This window comes from Pinus tabuliformis, chromosome 6, assembly GCF_031772625.1.
Source record: "Pinus tabuliformis cultivar Carrire ecotype Pingquan chromosome 6, CPIR1, whole genome shotgun sequence".
NCBI classification, from domain to species: domain Eukaryota; kingdom Viridiplantae; phylum Streptophyta; class Pinopsida; order Pinales; family Pinaceae; genus Pinus; species Pinus tabuliformis.
In genome coordinates this window covers 145786569-145799204 of record NC_142292.1, presented here as the reverse complement: position 1 = coordinate 145799204, position 12636 = coordinate 145786569, and the positions used below count along the sequence as shown (strand labels likewise).

Sequence of the window (12636 nt, the reverse complement as noted above, 5' to 3'; positions counted from 1 at the left end):
TCCTACCTCACTATCACCTAGAACTACACAATTTTTTTTTGTTAGTTTGGCCTGAACTGCAAACTACGCAGTCTTAGTGATCAAGCCTTACACTTGGATGCTTGAACTATGTAATTGCATAGTCACTAAGCCCTATCTCCCGACTTATCACCTAGTCCCAGCTCAGTTAATGGATCTAAATGCGTTATCTTAGACTAGGGGGTTTTCAGACAAATGTTGTCTCACCATGAGTGAATTACAGATGAAAGTACTCTCTCACACCATGATAGGGTAATGAAGAAGGAGATGTAGAAGGGAAGCGTGTTGAAAGATATATTTGCAGGTGGAAATGAAATTTTATCATTTGAGACAAAGCAAAGGGACACCAATTTGTGACCACAACTCAAGACTTGAGATCATTGAAGACTCCTTATCACCAAGCCATGAGGAGGTGGAAGACAAAAGCATTCTCAAGAAGATATCAGAGACATAACAACAACAGTGGCATGACACTACCACATCATCAAGCAGTCCATGTTAGTAGTGTCATGTCATGAGTTGTCATAGGCCACATCATCATTGTGGATCATGTATATTCAAAATGTATTGTAAAGTGGAAGTCCAAGGGACACACATGGAATATGAAGAGTCATGTAAGTTGAAAGGTCATAGGAAGTCAAATAGTCATGAGGGTAGTCAAAGAGTCACAAGGAGGGTGAAGCATCACCCCTTGGTTATATATACACCCTCATTATATGAGCAAGGGACTTTTCACCTTGGCTTCTCCCGCAAGGCATTAAAGAGACAGATCAGTTCTTTTGAGGAGTAAGGGGTGGCTCCAACGCTCCACTATTAGAGCTAGTGATGTTCATTGTAGACACGTGTCTTGGAAATTTTACTTAATAACATAATCCTTCAAGGCCAACACATTATTCATGCATGGATTATGGATATTTGTAAGACTATTTTGTGAATGTTTATAATTCATGTTTGCTTTCATCTATGCTAAAGTAGTTGAAACTATTTTAATTATTTTTTTACTTATCATGTTGAGAATGCGTTTTAATTGCTATTATTGGTGTCACATCCTCGTGGCCTCTTCCACTGGATATTGGATAGATCTTCCTCGTCATATCAGTTTTAATGATCGTCACATCTCTCTGGACTATTCCGCTTGATGTTACATGGACTCTTATTTTTTCATCTCTCTGGACTATTTCGCTTGATGTTACATGGACCCTTTTTTTTTTCAAAAGATGTAAGGGAATTGCTCATTTGACAGTTTTTGATATCTTGAGATACATCAATCAACATATTATGCTTTTTTAGCCTTACAAAATAAACCAATATATGAACTATGGATAGTAAACCAACTCGTTCATACCTTTCAAAGTTTAATAATTAAAGTAAGCCACAAGAAATGCTAGCTATGTGGCCTTGTTTATTATTACAAACATTATATTAATTTAATATTACAAACCTTATATTGCCTACATGGTCTTGGATAGATGGTGATCAGGTGTTCTTTTAGGTCACTTGTTGATGTGAAGTCACCGGTTTAATTCCTCACCCCGATGGGGGTGATATATTGGACATGATGAAGATGTAGATCTGTCAAGCTTACAAAAAAAAATATTACAAACCTTATTGAGCCGAAATACTCATTTTACAACCCAGTGTGATGGTGATGTGTAAATTTGTCCATCCATCCGTGCTCATTTGTGAATTAAAAATAAACTAATCTCTAAATAAAAACAAAAACTAATATGCTATATATATTTAATTAGTTGGGCATATGACAATATAATTTCATGTAAAGATATTGGAAGTAGAAAAATGTGTGAGGAAGATGTTTAAACTTTATATTTTTCAAAAATATTTCAAGACAAGATTCTTTTAACTAATTTGAAGATCTATGTTAACTAATTTATGTGAATATCAATTTATTTACACATTATATTTTGCACTCTAAAAAAAATTGCACATGAAAAAATTTGATCCATCTAGACTCATATTAAATTCTAAATTAAATAAATCTAAATCAATATTATATTAAAACAAACGTCTATATATTTTAGAATATCTCTATCACAATAACAAGTAACTACACTAAACTATTCTTAATAGAAAAATAAAGATAAACATATTTTGAGATTTGGAATGTAAACAAACGAAGGACTAAAGAAGTAATCAATTAAATGAGACTAGTTTGTAATGTCCACAATAGATGTCGCTATGACGAATCGAGCTTTGTTAAATCGAGTTTAACAAATAAATTGCCTATAGAAGTTTTCAAGGAAAAATAAATGCCTATGGAAGCTTTTCACAAAAAGGGGTCTGCACAGAATTGAACTCGGGAGCTCTCGCACCTCAAGCCAGATTTTTATGTGCCTGGATTATTTGGTAAATACTGGGCATCTACAGGATTCAGCCTCGCACATTATCTTAAACCAGCTTTAATATTAATCCAATTGGAAGAACTCTTAAACGATGATTGATGTTCATCCGTGGCGCAATGGTAGCGCGTCTAATTCCAAATCAGAATGTTGCGTTTTTGATTCATGTCGGGTTCATTCGTGACTCCCTTTAAGCTTTCTCTTTCCGGTCGCATTTTAAGCTTTTTCTTTCCGGTCGCATGTGAAGTTTCTGGCTACTTTTTATTTCTTTCTAGGAAATATAGCCTATCGAAGCTTTTCGAAAGACGTGGCAACTAACAGGATTGAACTCAGGACCTCTTGCACCTTTTATGCTTTCTTCTTTCTGGCTACATGTGAAGCTTCGATAGACGGCGCACTGACAGGATTGAAATCGGGACCTCTTGCACCTTTTATACTTTTTTCTTGTGGCTGCTTTTTTACCTTGGCGTGATTCTTTTTATGCTTTTTCTTTCCGGCTGCATACTGTTTTTTCTTTCTTTCTGGAGATTGCCGAAAGAAGTTTTCTAGGAAATATAGCTTATCGAAGCTTTTCGAAAGACGTGGCAACTAACAGGATTGAACTCAGGACCTCTGGCACCTTTTATGCTTTTTTCTTTCTGGCTACATGTGAAGTTTGAGGCTGTTTTTTCTTTCATTCTGGAGAATGCCGATAGAAGCTTTTCTAGGAAACATTACAGCTTATAGAAGTTTTTGAGGCTGTTTTTTCTTTCATTCTGGAGAATGCCGATAGAAGCTTTTCTAGGAAACATTACAGCTTATAGAAGCTTTTGGAAAGACGGTGCGGTAACAGGATTGAACTCGGGACTTCTTAAATAACAGTGTATAGAAGCTTTTTGAAAGACGGTGCGCTAACAGGATTAAACTCGGGACGCCTTGCACCTTATGGGGTATTCACAGGATTGAACTTAGAGACCTCTCGCACCTTAAGCCTGCTTTTTTATGGGCGCCTAGTTTATTTGATAAATAAGGGGTATTCACAGGATTGAACTTGGGACTTCTCGCACCTTAAACCAGTTTTTTATTCAAAATACAGTGGCTGTACCAGTGAACCGTAACCGTAAAAAAGTAACAGCCCCGTAAATAATTTCGTGCCTTCAGAAATTGATAATGTTCGGGGCATTCCGAGAATTGAACTCGGGACCTCTCGCACCCTAAGCGAGAATCATACCACTAGACCAAATGCCCTGATACACTGAAAATCCACCGCAAATATTTTCAAGCATCTAAGCAATAGAAATTTAACCAAATTTGGCTCACTACCTAACATGCAATAATCTTTTTATAGGCCTAACTTAAAACAAGAGCAGGACGAGTCAACCATAAGAGTATGACAGCCTATATAAGCTTTCGATAAGGAGATCCTTTACGTTTCTAATAAGCCCAAAAAAATGAGATTGTCTATATACTGGGCATTCCGAAAATTGAACTAAATGCCCTCGCACATAAGTACACAAGGAACTGAAAACATTAAACAAATATCTTTAAATTATTTTATTAACTAAATTACAATTTTATTATTAAACAATGTAGTGTTTGATTTATAATTTATATTCAAAATTATTTATTGTTGATTTGAAATTTACCTTCCAAATTATCATATTAAGATTATTCGACAAATTATTAAGTGTAATTTATCTTCGAGACAAATTAATCATAATCAATTTAAGCAACTCATCCTTAAAATTAACCACAAATAATGGTTAAAAGTGGAACCACAAGAATAATCTCAATATAATGTATCTTGAAGGCGAATTTCAAATTAGTTCAAATGATCGAAAAAATGATTCATAATCGAAATAAAGTTTTTGTTCCAGTGACAAATAAATTTATTAAGATTGTTGAGATGCAGTGGTGAGAATAAATTTGCATATTTAATATTACTTGCATAACTTAAGATTAGTTAATAAAACAATTATACATTCTTATTTTCGCTGAATAAAATAAATGATCATATTTAAGATTTTATAAAAAAATTATATTGTACTTGTGGTAAGGTTTTCTTAAAATTAAGATTAATTAATATATATATATATATATATATATATTTAATGAATTAAATAAGTATAATTTTTTTAATTGATTTGTTTTATATATATGAGATTATGTTATTAGGATTTTTATAATTTAGTGTGAGAGAGATATAGTGTTGTAAATGAGTGTAAACATTTAAATTTATGTACGGAATAAATATTATATTATGGGTTAAATATTATATTTGTATGGAACAATAAAATATAATATTGACTAGATTAAATAATAAAAATAATAACTTTATTTAATTTAATTTGTTATATTGTAATTTTTTATTAATAAAATTACAAACAAATTTAAAAAATAAATAAATCATAATATACATATCACATTAACATAAATTTAAATGATGACGATGATGATTAACGTCCACTAAGACCAATGCGGCTTATCGAACCTCAAGAAAATAAAAATAATCTAAGTGTGATGCTGCAAAATCTTATTTCTATGATCAAAGAGAAGGGAAAGAAGCGCTCCAATATCACTATAGTTGGGTTATTTTAATAAATCAAGAAGATGGGAAGTGTGGCAGATGTTAGGGAATTGAGAGCGGATGTGAGTAAGAGTCGTGCAGTCTAAGAGGAAGTGATTTTCATCCTCCACCTTCTAAGTATCGCAAATCTGACATATTTTGTCATTCTTGGGAGTCTTAGGAGTAGACCATCACTTGATTTCACTTCGAAGCTTGTGAGAATTAGTTCTAATCCTAGCGATATTCATTTTTTTCTTAGTGTTGGTCAACACAAAGAGATAATTTTGATTATCAAGGGTGGGGTTGATCACCTCCTTATAGTATCTTAGCTTCCTTTTACCCTCGAGCTCCTTATCCTCCCACAACTTGTCCTTAAAATTGGAGATAATAGTATCTTTGACACTATCTTTGCTTCCCATAATGATCTCCTCCTTAATTCCCCAATGGTTGAGCCAAGATTGGGCATCCTTATGCCACTTGCGCTTGAGGCGAAGATGGGGGTTTTGACTAAAGTTAGAAGCAATTTTTGGGAGCCTCTTGGATTCCATGTTGTAAAGCTTCTTCTTATACATCAGATATCTAAACATAGCCATACTTTCAATGGGGGACAAACAAGCTTCAATTAAGGGGATAGGATAGGGATTATTTCCCTTGATCTTTAGGTTGTAGGTTATGAATTGCTTTTGAATCATCTCAATCTTTCTCTGAGACTCTCTAGATATACTGCGACCCCAAACTTCACTTTCGTATAAGACAACAGGGGTGACAAGAGTCTCAAAGAGGAACCTCTTTTTACTCCAAATACAAAGATCGACCATTTTACAATTGTTTTCAAGCTCATAATAAGCTTTCCAACCTCCAATACTCCTTTCCTTGATGCTATAATTCCAGTTGAGTTGATGAGGAAAGTCAACACTCATATATTTATAAGAAGAAACCTACTCTAAGCAATGGTTATTATAAACGAAACTAGCATGGGTGATCTTTTTGGATTTAATGATCATGACTTTAGTCTTGTCGGTATTAACTGTCATACCCATCTTGGAGCAGTAGACATGAAGAGTCTTAAGTTGCTTGTCTAGGTCATCATGTCTTTTTGCAAGAAGAACGATATCATCAGCATAAAGGAGAAGAGTAATGATTACACCCACAAGCTTGGTGCCCTTGCATCTTGCGGTTTCCAAACACTCCTCTAGCTTATCGATGTATATGCCAAAAAGGGTAGGGGATATGGGACACCCTTTATTAACTCCGATATTGCATTTAATGTATTTAGACCACCCTTCATTGGTCTTAAGCTTGGCAGTGACAGTCTCATAGAGGCGGATCACCGCAGTCCTTAGTTCAGGAGGAACCATGATCTCTTCAAGTCTCTCCCAAAGATTCTCGTGAGGAATAATGTCAAAATATTTTCTAAAGTCTACAAAACATTAGAAGAGATTGGATTTACTGTTGTGGCATTCTTCTGTAACTATTATGAGAGTGACAAGATGGTCGATAGTTGAGTGATGTCTCCTAAAACCAGCTTTCCCTTTAGCCCTTCTACCCTGGATTTCAAGCCAAAGGCTAAGATTTTTTTCCAAAATGAGCCCATATAGCTTGGCTAGGATGTGGCTAATCATAATGGTCATGTAGTTAGAGGGAACACTTTTGTACCCATTTTTAAAGATAGGCACAATAAGACTTTGTGTCCAAAGATGAGGGAAGCCATGCTTTACAGCCAAATTTAGAAGCTTGTGGAGATGAGGAATGAGGATAGATCTTCCCATTTTAAATATCTCAACTTGGTATCCTTCAATAACTTTAGCTTTCCCATTAGCAAGCTTATTAATCCCAGACTCAACGTCTTCCAGAGAAAATACATCCTCCTTAACAAGAGTGTTTAAGGTGGTTCCCATAACGTCCGGAGAGTCATACAACTTCTTAAGATAATTGTCCCAATTTTCTAAGGGGATAGAATGATTATCTTTGGTTTTATGAATAAGTGCATTCTGCCAAAACTTTCTAGGCGCAAATTTAGAAAGGTGGAGAAGATGTTCTTACCTTTTATTAATATATGACCTCTTCTTCCTCTTGATGAGAGCTTTGTATATATTTATATTTCAGAGCTTGATGATTTCATTAGGAATGTCTTTGATCGCTTTCCTAAAATTTTTATAGTCTTTGTCATACCATGGATTGGAAGTTCTATGATTTTGCTTATATGAAGTCTCATTAGAGAACTTGCTAATGGTATTTGAGAGGGTAGTTCTAAATTGGTAATAAATCTATTCAATGTTGCTACTACAAGTCATAGAGTCTAAATCCCTTTCTAAATCCCTAAGAAGAGGTCGACCTTACTTCTATCGAAGTGAATGTGTCTTTTTATTTCACTGGTCTCCTGCATGTGGGTGGTATGCATAACAAGATTGAGGGATAAAGATAGAGGTCTATGGTCAAAGTAAGGTTTGAATTCGTTAAGTATCTCAAAGTTTGTAATACAATTGAGGACAAGGGTGTTGGAAATCGCATAATCCGCAACACTACTACCCAACCCATGGAAATAGGTCATCTAACTGGAGAGGGGCCACTTGTTAATATCATTATAGATGATTAGGTCTTGCGAACTACAAATTTTGAGGAGCTCGGTGCCGAATAAGTTCTCAATTATGTCTTCAGATTTTCTCTTATTAGCTAAGTTACCATCTTCAGGAAGCCAGAAGGGGCCAGGGTTAGAGTTGTTACTTAACATAATAGCTTGGTTAGTAGTAGTTTTAGCATTAAAGTCCCCAAGCAAAAGTATATTACCTTCATTCCTTAGGTTGAAGATGTATTTTTCTAAGGTATTGAAAGGATAATTCTTATCCAAGTTGTTTTTCTTATAAGATGTAGAGTTGATAGGAGCGAAATAACAAATTACAAGAAAGATCCTATTGGTGGTAGAATCAGAGATTTCAATCCAAATGTATTGATTGAAGGGGTCGATTTTATGAAGTCAGATGTGAGAGGAAGCAGTATTCCTTATATAGCAGGATATACCACCAAATCTCTCCGAGAGGATTTCTTATTCCAAACTGACCAAATAGTGAAACTGTCAAGGTGAGGGACCCTAGATTCATCATGCTCCCAAGTTTCGACTAAAAGAATAAGGTCAATATCATTCGGGATCCAACTTAACATAGGACCTTTACACCATAGAAAAACACGACAGTTCCAGAAGAGGATACAGAGTGATGCAAGTCCCTATTTATCACTCATGCTTGAGACTTTATTTCTAATAATAGCTTTCATGTTCCTAATGATTTCCCATTTCCATACCTTTCTTGCCTCCTTGACCTTTTAGACTTCTTTCCTAAGTTCAGCTTGTTCTTCTAGAATGGGACCTTCATTTGTAAAGATTCATGTTCCTTTTAGGCTTGGGGACTTCCTGAGTATATCCAATTTATGCCAATTAAAATTGACCTTGACCCGGATGAGTTTGTGTTTATGCTCAAGTATCTTTCCTACCCTTGTTGCTTTCGTGACATAAGTTTTTTGAATTTCAAATTTTGTTTTTAATTGTTCTTTAACTATTTCTAATGTGTCTTCATTGTTTTGTGCTTCTATACCCACAATTATAAGGTTTAGGCACTTTTGTGGTGCTCATGGTCGAGTATAATTAGTTTATTAATTTCCTATTTTTGGGTTTAATATAATTTATTCTCTGTGTTATTTAGGGTTGAGTTATTATGTAGTTTTTCTTTTAGATTTTTAATCTCGCTTTTCAAGGTGTCATTTTCTTTAACCATTGCTTGTTTACTATGTTTTATTTATTGAATTTTACCTTTCATTCCTTGGAGTTCAGTTTCAAGTGTAATTATTTTATTTTCTAATGATTTGTAGTTGTTGTCAAGCATTCTAGTTAATTCTAGTTTAAAATGGTTTTTTCTTTCTTCTCTTCTTCTTTCTAAAGATTCAATGTACTAATAGAGACTCTCTAGGGTAATTTTAATTGGTATGCCTTTGTTAGAGGGAGGCTTATAAATATGAGGGGAAGTATTCATAGTGTAACGAAACAAAACTTAACAAGAGGAGGGTAGGTAGGAACGTGTGCACTTGTCAGACAGAACCAATGTGACGCTGCACTCACTGCACCTCAGAGCGTTAATTGTTTAAAATGCCACACCTTCATTTAATCGAGTGATGGAAACACAAATCGAGCCTCCGATTAATCATCTCCTTCCTCACCGTAAAAGATCAAACACCCTCTGTTTAATCGAGCGATGACAATACAAATAGAGGTGGCACAACTGACTAATAGAAGATCGGTTGAATTCCATCAAATGAAAGCCTTGCAAATTTGATGCAGTGAAGTGTACACATATAAATCAGAATCCCATGTCGTCGTGACTATTTTGCGTAGAAGTCCGAGCTGCAGAAGACTCGATAGCCCTCATCTCAGAGAGGAATAGAATGGTCCAAGTTGGACTATAGAACAATCCAAGTTGGGCTATAAGTCGCATACGAGAAGTTTCAAATGAGAATTTATATATATGTATAAGGCTATAAGAAGTGTGACATGCTACCGTAGAGAAGTGTGATATGTTGCCCACATGCAAGAATAGAGAATGATATACAGAGGCCGTAGAGATCAAATGTGAGAATGAAAGTCCTCAACCCTTCATGTCGTAGAGGCCGCAGAGAAATGGATTTCCAGTTGTAGAAGACTCGTTAGCCCTCACCACAGAGAAGTGTGATATGTTTCCCACATGCCAGAATATAGAATACTGAGGCTACAAAGGTATTCAGAGGCCGCAAAGATAAAATGTGAGAATAGAGATATACAGAGGCCATAGAGAAATGAATTCCGAGCTACAGAACACTTGACAACCCTCCCCACAGTGAAGTGTAATATGCTTCCCGTAAACAAGAATAGAGAATATGGAGGCCGCAAAGATCAAATGAGAGAATAGAGATATACGAAGGCTGTAGAGAAATGAATTTTGAGCTGCAGAAGACTCGATAGCTCTCACCGCAAAGAGGAATAGAATGGTCCAAGTTGGGCTATAATTTGTAGGTGTGAAGTTTGAAATGAGAATTTATATATATGTCTAAGGCTATAGGAAGTGCGACATGCTACTGCAGAGAAGTGTGATATGCTGCCTGCAGGCAAGAATAGAGAATGATATATGGAGGCCATAGATATCATATTAATAACCATGGTACTTTAGAGTATATTATTAATAAACATATAAAACATAGTAAATTTAATTAATAAACTTATAAATAAAAATAAAAATATTTTTAATTATAGAAATGCTAAATATATAAAATATAAATAGTATCTATAAATTAAAATCTATTTTTCCCATGGGGCATAGAATATATGTGGAAAGGATGTTCTGTTAAGACACTTCGTGGTATAAAGGTCACTGGTTGGAAACTCTGTGTTCAAAAATCATGTGGCCCAGGCTGGGTGCAATCCGCAGGTGATTTTTCCGCTTAGATGCCCCTAAGGTGATTTTGAAAACTTAAATACCCCTCAATAATCTACTCAAGCCATAGGTTAGACATGCAATCATCTTAGGAATCATATAAACTAGCCAAAAAAAAACTATTTGATCATATAAATTAAAATAACGATTTATATTCGTAACCATTATATTCTAGAACTTCATATTTAAATTTAATATACCATGTATACATGTAATTACATTTATCATCATGGTTTTATCGATTTTAATAAAATTAGAAATAATAATATTTCTATATATAGAGATGTGGAATTTATATAAATATAAATAATATTTTTAAGAATCAACATACATCTATATTAAGTTTGAATCTGTCAAGACACAAGATGAATCAATAGAGGTGCAAAAGTTTTCTTCAATTTCCTCTCAGTCCTTGGTAAATCTAGTCTTAAGATGAATCTATATTGATAGTAGTTAATTGGGATAATTTAGGGTGATTGAGAAAAATAATTTTTATCCTCCCTACCTGGATTCAAATCCTCACTAATATCATATTAAACTTTGATATCTTACAAAGAAATTGAAATTGGAGATATAGTGCACATAATACACACAAAAATATATGTATATTACATTTCAAAACCAAAATACATCCCACATATATAGTGCTTATGAGATCCAACAAATTCTAAGTTCAGAGAATATTATTGAGAAATTCTCTCAAGGGACTCCAACAACCAACAAAAAAAATCCAAGTATCTTAATGAATATTGCTAGAAAAACTTTTAAATAAATATAAATATAAATTAACCTAATAAAATTCAATTTCTTTTCTTTCTATATATGTGTGTCAACAATTTTTTTCTTTTTATAATGCCATACAAAGAATATAATACATACCCAACTTCTTTGTAGGGTTTAAAGAGGGTTTTAGTATTCATTTTAGAAAATATTTTGGATATAAGATCAATGGTGCCTTGAATGTAGGCAGAAAAAATTAGGCCCCACACAAAGTTTTGTCAATTTGGGAGATAGAGTAATCACTAGCCATCAATGCTTTATCCAAAGAAGTTTTTTCTGACTAGAGTATGAATTGAGTAGAAATTTGAATAGTCGAGATATAAGAGTTTTTAGAATAACATAGTTTTAGGCCAGGTGATGATGAGATTGTGCATGAAGGTACTGGTTAGTGTGATTCTTTTTTTTTTTTCTGAAAACTTGGTGGGTTAAGGATCCATGCAGGAGAGGGAAGATGAGAATATCCAAAAAGGGGATGGATTTATCTTTTTACATTTCCATAGTAAATTGAATATGGGGTAAATGATATTCAATGGTTAAGAAAACAGAACAAGGTTGATTGGCCATAGGACCAAATGATGAAGGCATCATCAATGAAACAGTAATGATAATTTGGTTTAAGATGTAAGGAGTTTAACGCTAGAGCTTCGAAGTGTTCCATAAAAATAGTAGCCATCATAGTAGATAAGGCAGACTGGTTGTTGTACCTTAAATTTGCTCATAATAAGTCTAGGTTTAAAAGAAAATAAAGTAGAATAAAAACAAATTTGAATGAATTTGAGAGTTTTGGGGTCAACCAATTTAGATATTGGTTCCAAAGCTATAGGAATTGGGATTTTAGTGAATAGAGATACTGTGTCAAAACTAATCATAATGTCTTGTTCATCCAATGGAGGGTTCCTAGTTTTATGAATGAAGTCATAAGGGTACTTAATGAAGGAGAGAGTTTTTTCCAAAAAGGATTGAAGCTTGTCAACAAGAAAGAAACCAATGACATGAGTGGGTACTCCTATGTTTATGTGGGAAGGTTCTACATTACTATTTTGACAACACAAATAATATCTTTAGTAGGGATGTGTTGAGAAAAAACAACATAGTTAAAGCCTTTTGTAGCAAATGGAGGGTAGTGGGGTTGAGGTGAAAATAAGAGAGATTAATAATGGTAGAAGGATGATTAAAAGGAGTTGGAATGGGGGTTTAGGGGATTGAGAAAAATCATGCATAAGACTGGTGTTGATGGGGCTTAATTGGCTATTTGTAGAAGAGACATTCATATATGAAGAAAAAATATTAGAAAATAAACCAATATTGTAAGTATCAGTTTAATCACAGAAGAATTATCACAATTCTTATTAGGATTGTTGGAATTAAATAAGTTCATGTTAGGATTGGAAAGGAGAGTTGACTTATTTAAATTTTGTTTGTTAAGATTATCAACTCCATTAGAGATGTAATTGAGATAAATATTACTACAATTATAATCCAA

At 34.0% G+C, this 12636-nt stretch overlaps 1 non-coding gene across 1 annotated transcript; it reads right to left on the bottom strand.

Moving 5' to 3' along the window:
- Nucleotides 1-3530: 3530 nt before the first annotated feature.
- On the bottom strand, nucleotides 3531-3602 carry TRNAP-AGG (transfer RNA proline (anticodon AGG)). Its single transcript has one exon. It is a non-coding gene; the product is annotated as a tRNA-Pro (tRNA).
- Between the last annotated feature and the right edge of the window lie 9034 nt (nucleotides 3603-12636).